Source organism: Lethenteron reissneri, chromosome 3, assembly GCF_015708825.2.
Source record: "Lethenteron reissneri isolate LAM-NWPU_2019-01 chromosome 3, ASM1570882v1, whole genome shotgun sequence".
NCBI lineage: Eukaryota > Metazoa > Chordata > Hyperoartia > Petromyzontiformes > Petromyzontidae > Lethenteron > Lethenteron reissneri.
Genome location: NC_083781.1, coordinates 5579367 through 5603013, shown reverse-complemented (window position 1 = coordinate 5603013; position 23647 = coordinate 5579367). Strand labels below are relative to the sequence as shown.

Sequence of the window (23647 nt, the reverse complement as noted above, 5' to 3'; positions counted from 1 at the left end):
ACAGTAATTTTCGTACACCCTACTTATATTATCCGTCAAAACGGATATCAGTGGCAAGTAATAAGGTTGCGGATGAGAAGATTTTCTACAGAAACGCAGTGCAAAACATTGTCGTGTGTGTCAGAAGCTGTCAAAACACGCACAACAGTTACCACGATGATTCCATAAACCACTGTGTGTTATGGAGGGACCGTGCCTGAGATAAACTCACGTCATTACTCTGCAGGATAACTGATAATGATAAAAATGAATAACCTCCATCGCCATGGCAATGTGTTTCACTGCCTGCCGATATCATCGATAGACGTGTTGGCGCTTTGATGAGTAAGCGGTGAGACTGCGGCCAAGCCAGCACGCCCTGCGTAAAGAATTCACGTAAACATTTACAACTGCACCACACTTGGGTACGTCATTGGGATGCGTTTCTTAGCGAGTAGTGTGCAAATGTTTTTTTAAAACTCTGTAAGGCTTTGTGGGGTTGTTTTTTTTACGCGCTAAACTTTTTACCGTAGTTTCGTGCCTCATTGTCAGGAGCCAGGGCGGAGCAGTTAAACGACCATTACAAGCGGCACCGTAATATAAACCACACCACTGGCTTTCTTCCCGTCATCTTTCCCCATCTCAGGTGTGCCCAACTGATCGAATGATCTGGGTGTGCTCGGTGAGTTTCGTTCCCATTAAGACTCGTGACACGTCTCCCCTCAGGTTCAGACATGCGTTTGGGCAAAGCAAGCGGGGGCGAATGCTTCAAACTGCAGTGGGTTCCGCATACAGTGCATTCTTTTTTGTTCGCTCCAACAGGCAAGCGGCCAAGATGAATGCACTCCGGCGGCATATACTGAACACTTGGGGAAATCTGGTCGTGAAAACGATGTAACGGATATCTCATGGCTTGAGTACAAAAGCGTACGCAGAGAGAGAGAGGCAGGGGGGGAAACGTATACACAAGGGAGCACGTGGCATCTGATGCGAATTATTTCTGCCAGGAAAGCCTCACCGAGGCTGAGGGCTTCTTCTCGGTAGGATCCTGCCTGTGAATGTTTGGGTGTTAACACCACTTATGAGCTTGGGGCATGTGGCAGGAAACCAGAGTAGAATATACGTAGAAAAGCCCATGCATATGAGGGGATAGCGAACAAACTTGGCACAGATAGGTTCAATCCACAGATTCAATTGAGCAGAGTGGACCAATTCTGCGGAGTGTGTACCCATTACCATCTCCAAGCACCTCTCAGCCTCAAGGCTGTAACACCTGGTATGCAAGGGTGATCATCCATCCAAGTAAAACACAGGCATGACCATCATTAAGCTTCTGGAATTTTTGGTCATTGGCAAATATTCCATTCTCATAGAGCAATTCAGATTGATAGTACAGTTCTGTATATTCTTGGCAGGGATATTGTGGTCAATAAAACAAGAATAAAATACAAATAAAAAAACGAAGGGCTCCTTTCATTTCCAGAATAAAATGTAATAACATTATAGTCTATCGACCTAAGGATGGTCTGGCCCAATATATTCCAGCAGCATTTATAAAACGTATATGATTTGTCTTCAAATAAATTTTTATAATAAATGTATTTAAAAAGCCAAGCGGTTGATCGACTGTTATTCCAACTTGGTGATGGCGCAGACCCTTTCCTGTTTGTTTATTTACTATGATTGTACTTCCTGCGGCACAGGGCGGAGAGAGTGGTATATACAGTGGCTCACACCCCGCTCTGTGAACCTGGTGACACGAATTTGATTCCTGGCCACGCCTAACGTCAGTTGGCAAGTGATCGGCGAGAACCAGTCCTTCCCTCCTGCCACTTCATCAACCGGTACTGGGGCCTGCGTGGTGAAGTGTGGTCAAACCTCCCCTGCTGTAACAACATAGCATGGAGAGGGCATTCATCATCCATCGGTGGATTGGGAATGGATGTAATTTATTCTCGATTTGCTTTATTCTACTTCCCAAGATATTTCGGTGGATTTTACATGACGTTGTTGGCAGAGCAAGGCATAATTCGACAATAGAGTGCAACACGTGTACTTTATTTAATTCCAGTCCGTCTAATTACACCATATAACCCTTGCGAGTGAAACTTGTACGAATACATGCACGTTTATTTTCCATTCAATCAAGGCATTGTAAGAGTTTCACTACGCGTGCATTATTCTCGCACAACTGTGGCGGACATATGCCTAGTTTAACACAGACTGGGAACGAGAAAGAAAAAGAAAGAAAACAATCGCTGCTCCGCAGAACTGCCCCGAGTTAAGGGTCATTTCCCAAAACATCAGCCTGCCATGAAGTCAGGCCTCCTATGACGCGTCTTTTTATAACGCGGAACATTTTTTTTATAACGCGGATTCGAATTTGATACAATGCGATTGAGTGAACGGAGCTACGTCGCACGAGTAGGAATAAGCGGTTGTACGGCTGCCTCGGCGTAGCATCACACAAGTTGGGATGCTGCTGGATGCTTCTAAATGATATCCACGCACCTCAGTATAAAAGTTCATCCTGCATACGCATCTCCCGTGTTATCCAGGACTGTGCTTAACCCTCAATATTATATATTACTTCATTATAACGCCATTATTCCATAATGCGGTGTTCTTCAGGAACGCAACTACTACCGCGTCATAGGAGAACAGAGACTTACATTGTTCTGTTAGATTGACGGTGTCCGTGACGTTTTTGTCGGTGGCTTCTCACTTCAACTCGACCTAAAATGAGTGTCTGTTTGTGGTGCTCAACACCATTGTTAAGCGGCCGGGTGTTGGCCACGGTGCGGGCGCTGGTTCTAAAGCTGCCGTTGCAGCTACTCGCTAACCGCACGGTCCTCGGCAAATCGTGACGACGCTACTAAAATGGGGATCGTTTTTGCATTCAGTTGTCCGACGTGCATTTGTGTGCAGACTTAAGGGCAGCCGCAGGTATGAGTGGAGAGTTCTGTGCGCCCCACCTGGCTAGGGAATGTAAAAATTGTAACTCGGGCACGCCAAGCTAAAAGTTTTACGTGTACGAGCATGTTAAAAATGGACAGTTGTACAGTAAGCTTGTTCAAGCAGTATTTAGAATTCACGATGCCCTGTAGTTTCGTTTAGTTTTTAACTTACACGGTATTTTTGAAGCATGTATTGAATTTCCATAAAAAGGCATTGGAAACTAAGGCATGATTTTAATGCACTTTGTGCAGTTGTCCTGTTAACCTGTGTTTTGGATTAAAACCAGGAAAAGCGTGTAAACTTTTACTCGTAACATCGAGAGACAGGACAGAAAGAGGAACGAGTGCTTGAGAGAACGTGCGCATGTTTAGGCACGTAAAACGCTGCACGTGAGATCAAAACTGTTGAGAAAAGTTGGCGGTGTGTGCACAGGAGACGAGATTAGAATGAGATGATGGCCGACGGGTCAATAATAACGACCGAGTGGCAGCCAATGGTTGGAAAGCGCACGAGAGTACATCCACCGGGGGAGATAGAGCAAAGAAACCAGTTCACGTTACAGATGCCAGGTGGTTTGTTTTTGCATCGCAAAATGACGAAAGACGTTGGAAGCTTGGGGAGGGGGCCTTCATCCTGGGAGTGGACGGATCATGGTTCATGATATTGAAACCATCATCCGCACCTCCGATTAGCACGGCTGGCTACGTACGGTACGAAAGAAGTTCAACATACGTAGATGCAGTATTTGTTGCGACTCAAAATGCTGCAGGCACAATCCAGTAGGCCTTACAATGCACAGATCACATTGGCAGCAACTCAACAATTCCCTCCCAGAGCTTGGGGCGAGGGCCTAGTATGTTTTGAACTTGCATGCCCCAATTGGTTGAGCGAAACATCCGAACCATTTTTCCTCTCTTTGTGCCACGTGCATTAAAGCAACCAGTTCGAAAAAAAGTAAAGTCCAAGCGTCTGTGATCAATCGAGCATCGGGGTGGTGCTCGTCTCACTGGTGGCTCTGAGCCACTCGTGGAAATTTCACATTCCCATGGTGTGCGCATGAGCCGAACAGGGTCGCATCACACTTATGGTTACGCGTAAAGTTCAGTGCGACATGTCAACTTGTCAATCTACTGCTGGATGGCGTTCTCCTCCACACCGTGCGGGTGACGATGGTTAATTGACCATACTTCACCGCACTGGTCGGTGCGGGTTGATGAAAAGTCAGGGAGGGGGGGGGGAATTACAGAACAGATTTTACTGCGCTGTCCTCTGCTGCTCACAACACCTATTCTGTACATTGTTTGTGCATGGGTGGTCGCCCGTGCGAGCTCTGTCCATTCTTAACTCTGCTTAGTTTTCAAGGTATTAGGGGCGGGGGGAGGCAGGCACATTCCGGGATGAATTGGTCATGGCGATTAATAGCACATGTATACACATCTAAATGCAACGTTGAAAGACAAGATAAATACTGTGCAGTGTAAAGTACAGTACAGAGGCACACGAGCACTGTATCTATATGCCAACACGGCCTCCAGATAACACTGTTAGAAACACACTTTACTACAATGCATTTCAGGAACAAGAAGTATATGCTTGCCAGGTATAATATTATTGTTCAATGTTGTTTTACGTGCAAAGTGATTTCCTGTATTTATCTACGTTACATTATTATGGAATTTTAGAGCGTGCAAGTCCTTCACATGGGCTCCTGTTGACATTTATATCAAGCTCAATTGAGCAACGTCTCCATCCACATGGAGATGTACGTGAAAAAGAGCTTCATAGCTCATCGGATTTCTCCAGGATGAACACGGCTTCTCATTCTGACATAATGAGAATTAGATTTCAATTCAGCCGGGATCAATTCCATTTCATCACCATCATCACAGTGGTGGTGGTGGGGGGGAAGTCAGTAAAATTTTCACCACCTTGTTGGAATCACGTGAGTGGGGAAGTCAATAGTTGTTGTCTATGACCACAATGTGACCTGCCCCAAGGAATGTCCACTACTGGTTTGGGGTCAACCAATGAGGTTTGCACATGAGGGCACTGTTGACCTTTTTGCAAGCTGTGGCATCTTTACCCGTGTTCAACCCTGCTGCAACCGCTTAAGAAAACACTCCTAACCTGTTGCCCCTTTGAACTGTCTCCTTGAAGAGCATTTGCTTAGAATGAATACATCATCCCACTTTGATCCAACGTCGTGCCAAAAACTATATATACAACAAATCTGATGAGACGATGTTGGTAGATGCTGTAGATACGGGGATGATACAGTTAATGACGTTTATTTAAACCGGTGATAGCCCATCAACCTTTTATTTAAACGAGGTGGGAGCCCATTGTTCGGAGTCTTAGGGCGAATTGGGTTCCAAAATCGTAACTAGGACTAAAAAATATACCCCACAGAATTGGACGTTGCATTTTAAACTTTTAACGTCCAATGTTGCTGTATTAATATACTAAATTATTAATAATAAGAGTTTTTTAGGGAAGATGCGTTTCCCCCATTAATATAAAAAACACTTTTATCTGTAAGTTTCTATTACTCAAAAGGACTGGTTCGTCAAATAGTATAATCAATTACATCGTAGTACCATGCTTGATAAATATATGAAAAGAGGGGTTTAACAGTGGCTTATTTTATAACAAATCTCTGGGAAAATTGACAACTCAAGTTATGATTGTCTTGTGAATATTCATATTTATTCGTTTAAAAAAAGCATTAGCCACTTCCATTGTACCGATACACAACACGCGTTTCAAAATGTGTCAAATGTAACACAGATTGTGTCAAATGTGAACAAACTGTCGGCCCTTTTTAAGGAGGTACACACACACATACCGTGTTTAACCTAAATTGTCTTATGGTTGTTATTGTTTGACTTGCATCCCACTGGGATTTTTGCACACATCATTGATATACGGTGCTTTTTCTGGAAGACTTTGCTGTTTTTTTCCTGGATTTTTCTGTTTGCGCGTAGTCACTTTAAGATGTTTCTTGTTCATCTTTTTGTTTGTTGCGGTTGCACCCAATTCAAGAGCCGAATGGGGCACAGGGCTATACCAAATAAATGAAACTGAAACCCACATACCGTGTCAACCCATACGGTTTACCCGTATTCTTGTGCAGGGAAATTTAGGTCCATAAGGCGTACAACGAGTTTCAAAACGGGCAAAAAATACAAACACATTTTCTAATTGTGTTTCCTCCCTTGTGATGGGACTTTGTTAGGCTTAACGTTAAGATGTATAAGGGCACGGGGGTGACCAATAAGGTCTGTAATAAGGGGGTGACAGGTATGGACACACACAGATCACTTAACAAAATGACCGACCCATTCTGATACAGTACAACAACAACAACGTGTTCCAAGTCAGCGCTCTTTATTTATCTGTCCCACATGAAGTGCTAGCAACCTTACCACCGTGAAATCCACAGCTGTTGCCGTCCTCTTTAAAAACACACGAGCAGGAACCGTTACGGGTTATAGGGGTGTTGGACAATGCCGTCCGTGGAAGTTAGAGGCCTCCGTTTTGAAATTGGGCGGGAAAAAGGCACAAAAGGCACCAGCCCCCATGCAACTAACCCCCAGGGGTCACCCACAACGCCAACTAAGTCCACGATTTGTGCGCGTGTACGGCCAGTGGGGGGAGTGGTAGTGTGAGCGGTTGGCGCTATACGGACCCAGAGAGCCGAGTTCGACTCCCGATCACGGCCACCGATACCGGTGACGATTATCTCTGAACCGGTCCTGGGCCTCCTCCTCCCCATCGGTCGACTCAGCCTCAAATTCAATACATGCTTTTAAAATAAACATCGCCACTGGGGGAGACAAAGGCGGCCGGGCGTGGTGCCGGCCACCAAACAACCCCCTCGTGTGCCACAGTGCCGGCCTTCATAAGGTGCTGCTCGCTAACAGCACTTGCCCCTGCAGTCTGTTAAGGCTATGTGGGGGATCTTTGTCTTTGTTTGTAAACCACATCCAACACAATATTTTGCACAAAATCCCCACCCCACACACTCGTCCCAGCACGCCTTACATCTCTACGTGTTCTGCAAATTGGAAGTGGAGGAGTTGGGTTGATGTGGCAGATATCAATGCAGCGTTTGTCTAAAGGCAACGCACAGCAGCGTAGTTGTCCATAATATAGGTTTGTGGGTCAGATCGCGTTATTTATAAGTGTGTCGTAACCCTCCACCACCCGACACGGCCAAACAGTAAAAATGTGTCACGTTTTTCAAAGGACAAAATAATTCACTTATTTAGCCCACCGGTGTGTTGAAGAGAGAATCAACAGCGTAGTTGTAGTGAGTGTAATGTCGATGTGTTCAAATGTCGCTGCGACTCCACGTTGGAAAGGGGTTTCAGGCAAATCGAGTTTGGACTACAGGCGGATGTTTCGTGATCCTACAATGATGATGCACTCTGCATATATCTCATCTATCTTGTAGCGATGTTGTGATGTGTGTCAATGCAGTAGGGTTACTGCAAGTTATACGGTCTCGTTCATAACTTTTAAAACGAAATAAACGTTACCCATAGTCTCATAAAAGGCTGGTGTCAGAGCTGCATTTACACACACACCGAGGGCTACTGGATACATGCCTCACTCAGCAATGTACTGGCCAACGCAAATCTTTTGACAAAACAAACAGCGTTATTAATCGTGATAGAATACTCGGACATATGAACCGCGTTTCCCCCGCCAGGCCGTTTAAATTAAGTTTAATAATTACACACCGCTTACCCCACCACATGCTTTCTTATTGAATCTAAAAGCCAGTAAATACGTGTACACAAGATTAATACTGACTGAATACATCATTACTAAGTCCGCCACGTGTTTGCTACACTGTATATGGCATCAGCTATATTGAAAGAAAAAAAAATGTTGAAAATACAAAACTTTGTAATAAAGTCTGCATCGGTGTTTATTATAGCAAAGACAAGTTGACCGATTTTTTTTTAAACAACGAAAATTCCAAATTGTCTACAGGATAATCCAAGTCCCCAACACCACCCAACACAACAACCTCTCATCTTACTCGTGTTGTCCACTCGCTCGCCTTGTGTTTTGACGAGTCGTTGGGTGCACACTTTTATGAGACTAATTAAAATCCGAGTACTTGTAGGTAGTAGGTACACACTCGTTGCATACCGAGTATGCCAACAGTTTGATGTTGGCAGTGGTGCAAACCCACAATTACACTCAGCACATATGTCAACAACGCTGCTGTTCCGTTGATATTGATTACAATACTGAGGTTTATTTTGTTTAGAAATCGCTATATGAATGTAGACGTATGACAAACACGAGAATACCGAGCATGATCAGGCACACGTTACACTGCCACGATGCTTTGCATGCTTCCAAGAAATATATCCAAGGATGTAAACGTATGCCTGTCCGAGTATAGTACGTGAAGTGCATCAGGTAAGAGATATATGCACGGTCGATGGAGATTGTCGACCAAGAACAGAATTAAGTGCACGCATTCAATGGGCATGGTAAGAGAATGCATGCGTATTTGCATGGTGTAGATCATAATTAGGATGCGATAATGCTGTCAAAGGGTACATACATTGATGAAGGATCAGAGCAAACAATGTCCAGCCCTTTGTCAATGTCCCACTGATGGATGACTGAATGCATCCCAACGCCGTGGAATTTCTGTTTGACCATACTTCACCACGCTGGTAAGCGCGTGTTGGTCAAGGGTGGGTTAGGCGTGGGAGCGGTGGGGCTGGGGCTGGGGCTAGAACCGATCGATTCTGGCAGATATCACCAGCCCGTGGCCAGGAATGGGAATCGGGTGGCGTTGACCACAGCGCCACCGCCCCAGAGTTCAGGCTGCAGAATACCGAGCACGCGTGATTTTGCGATAAGCCTATGGCGGTGGAGAAAATTGACAATTGTTGTATTGTGCGCAGATGTCCCACCCCTCCCCCCAACAGCTATGCTCCCCACTAACCCAGCGTGGTGAAGTATGGTCAAATAACCCCCCCTCTATATCTCCACCACCCCACAACCCCCCCCCAAAACCATCGCGACCACTAAAGCAGGCGCGTTGGGGGAAGCGTTCATTCAGCAGTGGACTTAAAATCCGTGACATTTTTAATGCGCACGGGGTCGTATAATGGGGCGTGTGCGTGATCAACAGTTTTAAAGGGGTTTTTTTTCTTCTCGAACAAAACAGTGTACAGTCACATGGGTGTAGGCAAAGGGCGTTAAAAAGCTCGTCTGTGAAAGTATTATCAGGGTATATTTATTAATTTGTGCCAGTAGGCGCCACGGTGGCGAAATGTTAACTACCTCGCCTGGTACACAGGAGGGCGTGGGTTCGATCCCGACCCTGACGCCTGCTGCTGTATATTTGGAGTCTGCGTGTCTCTCTCTCATCATCATCATCACCACGGTGGCAAGATGTTAACTACCTCGCCTGGTATGCAATAGGTCGTGGGTTCCATCCGCAACCCTGAAACTTGCTCTACATTTGGAGTTTGCGTGTCTCGCTCTCCCCGTGGTCGCGTGGAATTTTATCCCAACTCCTCCGGGTTCCCCCCCCCCCACTCCACGTTCAGAATCAACAATCACGCGTTTCGAGTTATTCGGGCTGCTTTAAACAATCACTAAAGCCACTTCGTTGAACAATCATTTGCGATAGCCAGCTCGCTTGTGAAAAAATACCTAAAATAGCTAAGTGGGCCCTTACTTGACAAAACTAAAAAAAGTGTAAATTGATAGTATGTAGTAATAGTAATGTGTGTGTCTGCAGGGTTAGAGGAGGAGATATAATGGTTGCGTACTGGAGATGCTCTGCAACTCACTTTTGGCGGGTGAAGAAGAAAGTGCTGCTGCTGCTGCTTCGCTCTCGCTCTCTCACGGGGGTTGCTCCTTGGAATCGCCTCTTGGTCGCTCCGCTTCTCTGTTCGCTGTGAGTGAGAGTAGGGACGGCTTTGCGCTTCGAGCACATCCCTCCACCACACCCCCACACATCCCACCCCACACCCCCCACATACACCCCCCACACACACATCCCCCCCCCCCCACACACACATCCCCCCCCCAACACACACATCCCCCCCCAAACACACACTCCCCCCCCACACACACATCCCCCCCCCACACACACACACCCCCACACACACATCCCCCCCCAAACACACACTCCCCCCCACACACACATCCCCGCACACACACATCCTCCCCCCCCCCATACACCCCAGCCCCCTCTAGAGCTCACTCCACTCACACACCCCCCCAACACACGCACATCCCCACACCCCCCCACACACATCCCCCCACACACACCCCACACACACACACATCCCCCCCACACACACACATCCCCCACACACACACATCCCACACACACCCCCCCCCCACACACCCCAGCCCCCTCTAGAGCTCACTCCACTCACACACACCCCCAACACACACACCCCCCCCCACACACATCCCCCCCCCACACACCCCACCCCCCACACACCCCAGCCCCCTCTAGAGCTCACTCCACTCACACACGCGCGAGGCGACGCCCCATGCTCATGTTGGCGTTTGTCATCTCCCCCCCCACCCACAACCCCCACACCCCCCCACCACCACCGCTCACTCTCCCACCCACGGACACACAAAGACAAAGATCCACAGCCCCGCCCCCCCCCCCGTATAGCCTTCACAGACTGTTGGGGCAAGTGCTGTTAGCGAGCACGGCGCACGAGGGAGGGGGGGATGACCAGCACAACGCCCGGCCGCCTTTGTCTCCCCAGTGGACGGTGTTTACTACACACCGCACAATGGCACTCATTTGTGGCTGAGTCAACCTAGGGGAGGCCCACGACCGGTTCACATAATCGTCACTACTGGTGTTGGCCGTGTGCGCAGCGCGCTAACCACTGCTACACTACCGCCTCCCCACACCCACACATTCACACACACGCACATCCCCGTGCCCTCTGACCTCTACCAAACTACCCCCCCCGTTTCCCCTTCCATCCACCCGCCCTTGCACCCCCCCCCCCCCCTCCACAGAACACCCACACAGACTCCCTGCCAAAATGTCCTTCCCTCCCCCACGACTAAAACCACGAACCATCCCCACGCCGCTCCCCAATCCCTCTTTCCCCCCCCAGCCACCACCTCGCCTCCTACTCCCTGCCTCTCCCCTCCCACCACAACCACCACCACTCCCAACTCACCCCCACCAGCTCACCCCACGCACTCACTCACAACTCTTTTCCCCCTGCACTGAAAAACGCATTCCATTCTTGGCTACTGTATGTTGAAGGCTGTGAGCTGGCCAAGGCGTGTTTACGAAGCACGAACACACCTCCTCGTGCTATAAAGCCTTTCATTTCGTTAAATGTGCTCAAGGTATTTTGTTGTTGTTGTGAGTTGTTGCACCATTTACGCTTGAGTAAACATTTGTGCCTTGAAATTACTTTGCAATAAGTGGACTTCTGCACTGACCAAAACATTGCCCTCCACAGATTATTTTATTACAAATTTAAATTATCAGTGCCTGGTTCAACTATTGGCACCATACCCCACTGGGAGAAGGCTTCCATCATCTCCAGATCGCTTTCACAAGAAATTTTAAAAAGTTAAATATTGTTAGTGATGTGTGTGCATCCACTTAGATGCGTTTTCGGGTCGTGCCGCGTGTGCTGTTCGGCGCGATGTCCGACGTTTCTCTCCACGCGTCGGGAGCTTCTTCAGGAACTGAATCGAGCCTCTGACTTGCCAGTAAACACGGCACATTGGGCCAACGTTGCATGGCTGCTTGCCGTCTCCCCTTGACTAATCAGAGCATTGCTTGCTTTCAAAGCTCACACAAAACGTAGCTTAGCAAAAGGAGCGCAATAAATCGGCGTTATCGGTTAGACATTGAATCTGCATAGTGCATTGTTCTTAGGCAATTCTTGCCATTGCTCGGCTCGACCATCAAACCATCAGAATGGCACCGAGTGATTGAGCGAGCAGCAAGCCTCTGTTTGCTTGTGTTTTGGAGCTACCGTGTCCGCTGCCCTTCCCCCATCCTTTCCTTACCCCTCCCCCACCAGTCGTAGCAGAAATGTTGACTAATTTCAAGGCCAGCAAAGGTAGCAAGCAGCTGGGCAAAAACAACTCAGAAGAGGAGCATCTGTTATGTGTCTATCCAAGGGGCCTTGAAGAATTAAAGAGCGTGGCTTTTTGGACGAAGCTCTTTTCCTCCGTGCCCTCTGACCTCCTCGGTTCCTTTTGTGCAACTTTGAGTTGACACCAGAGACCAGCAATTAAAATTAAAAGTAAAGTGGACCAGGCTGGCGCTCGCATTCGGGCTACGTAACTACCGCTGGATTTGCAACTAGTCTTTTTTTTAGCTCAAATAAGTGCTCTGACTACAAATGGGTTTGGAAAAGTAGATAGGGAGAATAACATTGTTTCGCTCTTTTACAAATAAATATCATATTCAAGAACAGGGCACATTCAAAAACACGGTTTGCAATGCATTTGTAGTGCAATGAATGGAATAAACATACCACATTTTATTTATAAGAATATTTTTTTGTTTCCCATGAATTTTAAAGCAAAAGTTTGGGGTCTTACAACCCAATCCTGTAGATGTTGTGTCGACTCAGCCTTAAATGAGGACTGTACCTCGTGCGGTGGGTAAACATCGCCACCAGGGAAACAAAGACGGCCAGGCGTGGTGCTGGTCACCCTCCCCCTCGTGTGCCACGCTGGCCTCCTTCGTAGCTGCTCGCAAACAGCACTTCTCCCAACAATTAAGGCTATACGGGGGAAATATTTAACTCGATTTGTATAAATGAATTGGCACTGGCCACAAGGAGAAACTGGTGAGTATCCAACAGAAGAGCAGCACGGATATCTTTGGTTAGAACCCATGTGTGTGGTGCAGTAAGTAAGAAGGGCAGATTGTGTGTGTGGAGTAGTTTCAGCTACTTTTTATTTGAAACCAAGTGAAAGCACCACTTCACTCTCTGCACACCCCAACACAAACCACTCAACTCTGCACTAGAGCCATTGAAAGCAGCCCAATTCAATGATGAGGAACAAGAAAGTGGGCCGATCGCTGCAGCCTCCCACTTTATTATTTTAGTTATTTATGCCCAGGGCTTACTTTCTCCCTCAATGCTTTCCGAAACGCTGCTCAGCTCGCTTGGAATCTCGATTATCAGCGTAGGGCACTACTACCACCAGAGTACAGGGTATGTCTATCCATAATAATGCTATTACAACGCTGCCCTCTGTTGCTATAATCCTATGAACAGCTTTACGTGAAACAAAATGTCTGACAACATAAGGCGAGATGGATGTGGCATGCCAAAATAATTCGGCCGAAAAGTAAGCAATGCTTTTCGATTTAAAGCTTTCGTGACTGCAGGGATTCATCTTCTTGGTTCTTTCGGTAAAGTCACGTAGAAGGGAAATAATTAAATAATAAAATAAAACATTTGAAAATATTACATTGAATTATTATATTATTTTATTAGGTTTTATTTTTATTATTTTATGATTTCCCTTCTACGTGACTTTACCGAAAGAACCAAGAAGATAAGCAATGCTTGTGCCTAATTTGAGCCGCACAATATTTCTGCAATGCTCAGTCAATAAAAAAGGTCTAACTCAATGGTAGACGATCAACACTGCTTTTTATACTCCGAACAGGAAACTTTTTTTTATTTTACCAGGTAAGGTCCACCAAGCTATACAGCTCTTTTTTAAAAAGCCACCTGGGCACCAATGAAAGCGCATCGAAGTGGCATTTCGCTTGGAAATCAATAGCAGCTAAATACACTAAAATAACGTTTTTAAATGTGGTGGGACCACGTGACCACGGGGATAAACATGCAAATAACTAAAATACAGATGTAAGGGCCAGGATCGAACCAACAAGGCCTCGTGTATACCAGGCGAGGTAGTTAACATCTCGCCACCGTCGCACCGCGACACGCATTGTCCTCACCCCATTAGCCTGGTAAGGTCATCACAAATGCCTGCAGTGGGCTGTCGTTTTCACAGCAGCGTAGGGCTGAACGATTAATCGATTTCAAATCGAAATCGCAATTTGAAACAATGCGATTAGCAATTGGCAAATGCTGCGATTTTTTGCCATTCGAAAAGTCCAATTACTTTCTTATTGGAATTGTATAATTTTGTATTATTATAACTGTATTTATTTAACTTCACAATTGTTCTATGTTTGATTGTTCTATTTCAATTAAAACGTTTTAATAAATACATGCTGGATACAATTCATATCTTTTAAGTTCTCATCCTTGCATTAGAATATATAGAGCAGCTCGTATTTTGATGGTATCAGGTGGTAATGCTCCATCACATGTTTTAAATCTATTACACGGTGAAAATTTAACTGAAGCTTGACTTTAAACATTTTTATCGCAAATCAAATCACAATGTTTGTCAGAAAAATCGCAATTAGATATTTTTCCCAAATCGTTTAGCCCTACAGCAGCGTGACCTTGGCACAGTGGTGTGGATCAGCCAGGCCAGTCAGGAGGAAAGCATGTGCCTCTCTGCAATCTTTGACGATGACATTCGAGCTATTGCCAAATGTATATCCCTCGTGAATTATCGTTACTGATCAACGGCCAAATGCATCCGTGCCCTGATGTATTCTCCAGTTGTGACCCCTCTGACAGACATCTTCAGTCGTTCGGCAAACTTGTTTCTCGTGACTTTGTTTGACTTATATATGTACTGTATAAGGGAAATAATAAAATAATAAAAATAAAACATAATAAAATTATTCTCACGACGTATCGGCCACAACGCAAGCAGCCGTTCTCAGGTGAAGAACAGGTCTGTCGGGAAGACAGCGTCTGAATGGCCATGCGTTGTGACCGAAACGTTGTGAGAATTATTTAGAAAGAACCAAGAAGATGAATCCCTGCAGTCACGAAAGCTTTAAATCGAAATGTAGTGTATACTTAACTTGAGCCAAACAGTGCCGCCTTCTTCACTACGTTCTTCAATCGCTTACTTTTTATTTTAGTTTGTTGTTATAATGACTGTCAATGGACATTCTGAGATGGTTTATATTGCATCTCGTTGCCTGACTCACTTTCTAATGTGTTTTTTTTTTGTTCATGTTCCATTCTATAATAAATTATTCAATGTATATTACTCTTTGGTTCTTTCGGTAAAGTCACGTAAGAACCAAATAGTATGGAACCCTGCAGTCACGAAAACTTCAAATCTAGATTCAATATATATTAATAAGTATTCCTTATTCATGAATAAACAGTCCTTCATATATACATGTGTATATATACATTTCACAACTGGATATCACATTTGTAAGCAGAGCACAAGTGACTCGAACAGGTGTGAGCCGGGACAGGTGTGAGCCTGGACAGGTGAGAGCTGAACAAGTGTGAGCTGAACAGGTGTGAGCTGGACAGGTGAGAGCTGAACAGGTGAGAGCCTGGACAGTTGTGAGCCTGGATAGGTGTGAGCCTGGACAAGTGACAGCCTGAACAGGTGAGAGCCTGAACAGGTGAGAGCTGAACAGGTGTGAGCCTGGACAGGTGAGAGCTGAATGGGTGAGAGCTGGACAGGTGTGAGCCTGGACAGGTGTGAGCCTGAACAGGTGTGAGCCTGGACAAGTGAGAGCTGAACAGGTGAGAGCTGAACAGGTGAGAGCTGAACAGGTGAGAGCCTGGACAAATGAGAGCTGAACAGGTGTGAGTCTGAACAGGTGTGAGCCTGGACAGGTGAGAGCCTGGACAGGTGAGAGCTGAACAGGTGAGAGCTGTATCATGGGACCTTCTTTGCCAGAAAAAAGGGGAAAACCTATTCTCAGGTGAGAGCTGAACAGGTGAGAACTGAATAGGTGAGAGCTTGGACAGGTGAGCGCCTTGAGCTGCTGCTCAAAGGTGGATGGAATACTGTAACTAGGACAATTGCTGATGTTAGAACGGGATAAAACATAAAATACAGCGACGATCGACAGAATAATCTAATTTGGTAAAAAGAAAAAGGCAACATACCAATGTGCCTAAGAGAATAACGTTTTTTTTTATCCGTGCATAGTCCAGAGCCCATGCCCTTGCAGCCGAGTTGGCTCCGGTGCAGTTGCACTCCCTACACGCACGCAATAGCGATTCCACTTGCTTGCGCTACGATGCATAATTGGTTGTCACTTATCAAGTGGATCAACGGACCCAGGACACTTTTCCAGACGCAACTCGAATCATCAGTGAGCTGTGTCACCTGGTAGAATGAAGTCTACCAATCAGAGCAATGAACGCCCGTTCAAGTGTGTGGTTCGGGGACACTGAAATGGATGATGGCTCTTCTTTCACTTTACACCACATCCACCTTGTGCTTCAATAATTGACCATCTTATCGTGCCGTCACCGTGGGCCACGCAGATCACCAGAGTGCGTGCAGCGCCGAAGGGAACGCATTTGGCATTTGCTTTGAGACTCGTCCGACCGACATGCGGCTGGAATACCGCATTTGTTTGTGAATACTGTGCACGCCCTTACTCATTGCCTTGGGTGCATACACACAGACATTGGTCGGTGCATAAGCCAACGTCCCTTGTTATTTGCAAACGTTAAAATAACGCAAATGTTTCACGTAGCATCGAATTAGCCTCTGCGTTGCTTTGCAATATGAGCATTGTCCCACCGCCAGTGAGAATTGTATTTTTTTTTAAAGAACGATGCAGCCCTGCATTGCTTACTCACGCCACTCTCTACTGGAGAGAGCCCTATAAAGGCCCTCTCAGAGTTGATTTGGCCTACTCTTCCACGCTGCCCAGACGTCTTGGCAGAGGTCGGAGTGTCCACACTTCGCCCCAACCACACACGACCTGTCCCATCGACCGATGTTGCAATATCTCGTTTTTGTATTTTCAGCAACGTGGACAAAAGGCTCATGGGTGTGGTCCGGCTGCAACACCCCCGCCCCCCCCCCCCCACTGCTTGTGTCCTTAATAATTAAGGTGCTGCTAACGGCACCCAAATGGAAACCATTGATCCCTGGACGAACCTTTTGTCGTGCGCGCGTGCATGCGTGTGCACTTGTGTGTACACACACAGGCGTGTATGTCAGCTCTAATAGATGTCCACTTTGCTTTAACAACCTAACTAGGCTAAAGGGGTTCTTTGTCTATTTTACGTGTGTGTGTCAGTGTAGGTAGTGTAGCGGGTTACGAACCCGGCGACCCGAGTTCGCTTCCCGCTCACGGCCAACACCAGTGATGCATATGTGAACCGGTCCTGGGTCTCATCTAGGTCAACTCAATCTCAAATGAGTATCTGATGCGGTGTGTAAACATCGCCACTCGGAGAGGCAAAGGCAGTCGGGCGTGGTGCTGGCCACCCACCCCCTCGTCTACCGTGCTGACCTTCATTGATGCTCGCTAACAGCACTTGCCACAAAAGTCAGCGAAGGCTATACGGGGGGGGGTGGGTCTTTGTGTGTACATGTGATTACTCGTTGTTTGGCTCCGTGTGTGACGTCAAAGGGAACATGCCACTGGTCTTGCTGTAGTCGTGACGGATACAAATGCCGTTGTATTATCATTGCTGTCAAGACAAATGATTTATATTTTTTTCCACAATCACCATCCGATGGGTTTTTTGGGCCATGCCCGCACGTTATTGAAACATGCCTGGGTGCTTCACTGGGAACACCCGAAACGTCGGACATCGTGCTGAACAACATGCGGCCCAGCCCGCGAAACCCACACGGTAAGTACGTTGCACTAATCTTTGCAAACCCATAAGCTCCTTTGTCTGATTCAACAGTGCCGCTGCATTCCATCGTGAAACGCCCGCATTGACCCTCCTCCAGTTGTGCCGTGGAAGTCATCCGACACAAACAGGGGGCCGTATCTCCATCCTCATGGGTGTGGCAGGCGAGAGAACACAACTCCGTGTTCACGGGCGATATGATTCAATCAACATTGCACAATCTTTATTTAATTCGCTTACTTCCCGACATGTCCTCCGTAATTAAATAGCAGCCTCGTGCCACCTTATATGGTTTTATTCTGTATTCGTTTTGCGACGGGGGGTGGATGGGGGGGGGGAAACAATGACCTATGTTGGCGCGACGTTTTATTGATTGAACGAAAAACAAATGTGGTGCGTTTTTTTAAATAAAGGTCTCGTGGCCCTGTAATTGTTTTGAACTGTTGCTTTTTTAAAAACAAAACACACAACGCGCTCGTCAATAAAGCGCTGCCTTAAAAGGAACGCGCTTCGGAGAGGAGACGCTTCAGACAATGGCTGTTCTTCAACGGAGGCAAACGAAAGAGGTCCATTGACTGACAAAAATGGCAATAATATATTTCATTTTCCCTTTGAGAGCTGCGTTATTGACGAATGTGTTCGGTGTGTTTTTAAAATTATTATTTGTAGTTGTACACCACTGCCAAAGCAATATCACGAGATTGGTTTTGTATTTTGCTTGTTTACACAATTCAGCCTTACATACTATATGAGCTCGTAACATGTTATTTATTGGAGGCTAGCGTAATGGTGGAACTGGACTTTTCCATGCCAGTGTGAAATTTCCACCGGTACCTCTGGGCTGCTTCAAGAGGTGAGCGCTGTGCCATTTCTCATTGGAGCACGAAGACCTCTTTGACTTGACCCACGTAAATTCCACAATGAAGCTCTTCCGACAATCACACAGCTGCATATTTTTCCTTCCTTTGCGAAACAAATAAAAAAACATCGTGTTGCTCCTTTACACTTGTATTACCCGGTTGAAATGACTCATCGCAACAAGTTAAATAAAGACCTTTCTTCATTGCAGTCTCGTGGACTGTTTTCAAAACTTGAGCGCAGAAAATGCTTTGCATCCCCCAACTCCACTGAATGCGGTAGAAATGGTCTCACCCCCAATAAATGTCTGTGGATTCATCGCTGGAACAAGTTTGGAACTTTAATTGCGCTGTTCCAATTTTTTTAATGAAGGGGCTATGTTTTCCCCCTTCGCAATGGCCAATTATATATCTGCCACTTTGCCGGGCACAATTTGTACCCATTTGTCCCTGCTTTCTGTGGCTCTGAATGTTGATTCTCCTGAGCTTGGCATCCTATGAGTTTGGCTGTTTGTAGTAGCGCGTGTCTGTGGTCCAATGAGGGGTTTGGTGGATTACAGAGATGGTGAGGTCATGCACATGAGTCATCATCACCCCCCCACACTGGCGGGCAACAAGGTGCATGTAGAAGGCAGTGCAGCAAGCAGGTTGCAGGCTGCAGTGCTGCAGTTTTATCACGTGTGCGGTTATATTATGCGCGTTTTGGTTTCTTTCCACGTACGCAAAGTATTCCAAAAGAATAATAAATACCGAGCCAAAAATCCAAAGCAGTAAAACGTGTTTATTTACGATGTAACAACACGAGTAATAGTCATCATACATCACAGCCCTTTGTGGATCCACTGCTGGTCGCGAGGGTTGTCGGATCAGCTTAATTACACTGATGAATTCAGTCATCATTCATATTATTTTCCGGCCATTCTCAATCCACTGCTGGATAAAGGCCTCCTGACGCCGTTGTCAGTCATGGCAGTATTTTTTTGTTTGTTACCACACTTATCAATGCAGATTTCAATGAGGCCAATATCAGTTCAGATATTACCACTGATGGTAATATTGCTGGTACTATTTAATATTACCACTGATGGTAATACTACCACTGATGTAATATTGATGGTAATATTTAATACTACCACTGATCGTAGTCGTTGGTGGAAAGTGAACTCGGGTCGTTGTATTATAGAGACATTGCCTTAACCACTGTGCTACCGCTCCTCGCCGATTGATTGGGTGAACGAAATGTGCGCGTCTTTTGCATCGTGGCAATTAAACAAACCTACGTAATTGCCTGCTTACTTAATCTATTACAGCAGAAGCTGGATATTAGCACACCTCTTGTGAGCAATGGCAAAGTTACGCTTATATCCAAAGTGTGCTCACTCAGAAGTAGTGTGCTTGTATGAGAGGTTGCCTTTTTGCCTCCCCCTCCCTCTAGGTGTAATCTAAGCGTGTGGCTAACATCACAACTGTGCTTATATCAGGCTCTCGGAGTTGGAATAGCACGGGTTTGTTGACACGGCACACCATAGAGTGGCTCGTTCTCACGCCCAGCGGTGGAGTGAGCGGCTCGTCAAAATCAAGTTTGCGAGTTAAAATGCCGGTTCGGTTGGTTGGTTGGTTGACCCAGTCCATCATGAATCCGGGGTCAGGAAAATAAATAGCACTATGTGGGGAAGTGAACAGCCATTGTCCTATGGAAGGACTCGCTCCTGCCATCGGAACGGAGGATTTCCACCACTGGACATGTGAGCAGAAAAATAATTGAATACGTGCTTGTTTTCTTCTTTGAGACTGTGTCACAGCTTGACTACGCAGCTGATTTAGTCTCTTGCTGTGCTTCCCAACATCTCGTGCACACACCACCACCACAACCACCATAACCACCACCACCACAACAACCACCACCACAACCACCGCCATCAACCACACACCTCTCCGGCTCCCGTGGTGGTCGTTGACTCAGGGTTTCGTGTTTACACAACACTCTGGAAAATCAACGCATTTGGCTGCAGCGCTGTGGTGTGAACCGTTGTGCTGACACTTATCGGTGGTCCCCCAGTGGGCACAGGGGCACTCAAAACGTGTGTGCTTTTTGTTTAAATATATATTTTTAAAAAATTAGAGCAGCTGGCTACAAAAGCGTTGTGTGCAAGCAACTGACCGTGCACGAGAGGCTCACTGAAATGGAAGGGTGCTGATTTTGCTGTGCTCAACAGAAACGCGTTTGTACGCGCGTTACTTAAGTTCGCGCTTGCAAAATGCATGTTTACAATCATCGTCAGCCGTTCGTGGGTTTGCAGGGTGGCACACTCGTTGTGCTACACGGCAAGAGTGGCCCTGGGTTCAATTCTCGACTCGGGTGCCTTTCTGTGCACACTGTGAGCTTCTCCCCCTCTTCTCTATGGGTCTCCTCTGGCCCGTTCGGTTTCATCCCACAGGTCAAAACACGAATACAATTTGCCTGGTATTGCCCAAACGTCCCAATTCTCCGATTGGCACGGTTGGGCTACGTACGGTGCGAAAGAAGTTTAATGCACAATAGTGAATAGTTACCTGCATATTACACAATTTAGATTACAAGTAGCAACATTGCCCCTCCCCACCCCCCACCCCCACTGCGAAAACTCGGCAGGCTCAGTGAGGCTTTTATGGGTAAGCAAGCAGAATATTAATCATGGTAATGATTAAATAATGAGCAATCCACCGCTGGATGATGGCCTCCCTAAGCCATCGCCAGCCGTCACAGTTCGGGCGATGTAACAATCCACCCAGCACCAACACACGAGCCGATTTTAACGCTCCATCACCACGGTGGACACTTTCTCTCGGACGCATTCCGTCCCCTTGGTTGCCACTCGGCTACGAGTCTTAACCATCCGCCATCGTCTCGTCTAGCGACGTGTCCTACCTGATGCTCTTAATTCTTCCGCTCATCTTATCCTGCCCAGCGGCCGACGAGGGGATGGTGAGACTTCATTACTTTTTTTTACTATTTTCGTTTTATACGATTAGTCGAGCAATTGCGAATGATGCACAGTACCCACCTCACAGCAGATGGCATACTTTGGTAATTTCCTGCTGAAAATGACCCAAGCAGGAGATTAATGGTGTTGTTGATTTTTTTGCACACTGACCACTCTATACAGTATTATCCAGATATCTAAAAACAACACCTACCCACACTAACCAGCATGGTCAAAGTATGGCCAAACAAATCCCAGAGTTAGCACGGCATGGAGAGTCTATCCAGCAATGGATGCATAAAGGTCTGTAAATTATAATTATAAATTAGGTAGGGCATTGAAGGACAGTCATCATTGAGTAAACTACCACGAAATTTTAAACCAAGTCATTGCTAGAACTTATATTTCCTTTTCGCTGTAAATCCGAGCTAAGTGGGGCTGGTGCTGATCGAGCCAGGCACAGCACACAAGGGGCTAGCTTGTTTTTCCACTGTATAACTTGGGCCGTGCCACTAATATCACACTCAATAAATGAACCGCATGTATGGTTAAACCTGCAGCCAGCCCTGCATGACCCTGAGCCAGATTCAGATGTGTTCTTGTGAAGCCAGACTTTCATGGTGTGATTCTGGCTCGGGTAGGTAAATAGGCAGTGGAAAACCGCTTGTACCACGAGGGCTCGACACTGGTGAATTTATGGATTCCGTGGTCTGTGCAAGACACACATTTTCAGACTTTCCTTCCCATGAAATCAAACATTGTAAATAAAAATTAATTACTTTATCTTCATGTTTTATTTACTGCTTAACTTTATTATGCGATTCGTTGCGTGCGGCTGTACTTAATTTTGCGCATGGTTGCAATTTACTTTGCTCGGTCGGTGTTAGCCGCCGAGGTCGTGACGGGTTTCTCTTTTCATTCCTGTTGCTCTATGCTCCCTGCAGCGTTCCCGTTCCGTTGTGATGTGCACCGATGTCCACTTTAATGAGGTCGGTATTGGCACATTAAATACAGAGTGATTGATGGTGCAGTTTGGATGTGCCAGTGGACGAGGGGTATTACATTCTCCATCGTCTCGGTGGCTTCGTTTACACTTTTAAATCCCTCTGCTGCGGTTCAAAACACAACGCGGTACGTTTTTTTTTCTCCATCTGATTCAACATGCTATTATACCAGATTATTGTAATTATACTTAAGTATATTACAGCAAGCGATTGTGTCATTTTCCGGCCTTTAAATATGAAGCTAATTCAACGTTTTTCTCATTTACCGAACACGTGCAGGTATGGCCAAATAGTTTGGCAATGTCAGATCAGCAAGGTCTGTTTAGTTGTTTGCAAAAGAAGATTTCTTGCTCACACCACTGCTGCCAGAAGGGCTTCTACTAGAGGGAGCTCTAGAGAGACCCTCGAGAGGGCATTTGGCCTACTCTTCCATGCAGGCCAGACGCCATTTCGCCCCACCGATGTATAAGGAGAGGTGGGCATACCCACACCCCACAACACGTGACCTGCTCGTCAATGAACCGCGGTGCACCCATTCATACTTTTGCATGGACAGAGCGGGAGGGGTTTTTTTCTCTCCAAAAGTACTTTTTTTAAATTAACAAAACGATATCAGGTACACACCACAGAGGATATAAAAGGGGTTGACACCAGAACAAGCACACATTACGGATTACAGGAAACCTGTCGAGACCGCGTGTTTCAATAAACTGTTTCAATAAACTCCACAACCCTCTGGTGTCTTCCTCAGCTCTGATACCCCTGTAGGAGTAGAAATAAAAGGGAGAGGGTGGAGGTAGGGGCGGGTGGGGTGCCTAAATACCCTCATGAATGTTCTTAAGATTCAATGCCCACTAGAGGAGAGGTCGTCAAGGGGTTCCATGTTGAGCCGGGAGGGTTTTTGAAAAAAGTTTTGCTCATCGTTTCAACCGCCGTGCCAGGAGATCGAATCGAACCGGCAACCTCTGGATTGCAAGTCCAGTGTGCGGCGAACCGTCACACCAGCGTCCAGTCTTCTTTTCCTTTCGTATGGCATGTAAGCAACAGTTTGAATAAACGATGTCATAGTTGAATGTCAAGGTCCTTCAAGAAATCCAAGGCGGCAGTAGAGACATCTTTGGATTGCGGAGATACCGCCAGGGTGTGCA

The 23647-nt window shown here is 46.3% G+C and overlaps 1 protein-coding gene across 2 annotated transcripts in view; it reads right to left on the bottom strand.

Moving 5' to 3' along the window:
- Positions 1 to 9910, bottom strand: part of LOC133345430 (peripheral myelin protein 22-like) — a 34394-nt gene extending 24484 nt beyond the window's left edge. For both annotated transcript variants that reach the window (XM_061556161.1, XM_061556170.1), the window contains exon 1: positions 9771 to 9910. The gene's annotated coding sequence lies outside the window, so the exon portion shown is untranslated. The remainder of the gene's footprint in view (positions 1 to 9770) is intronic.
- Positions 9911 to 23647: the final 13737 nt, after the last annotated feature.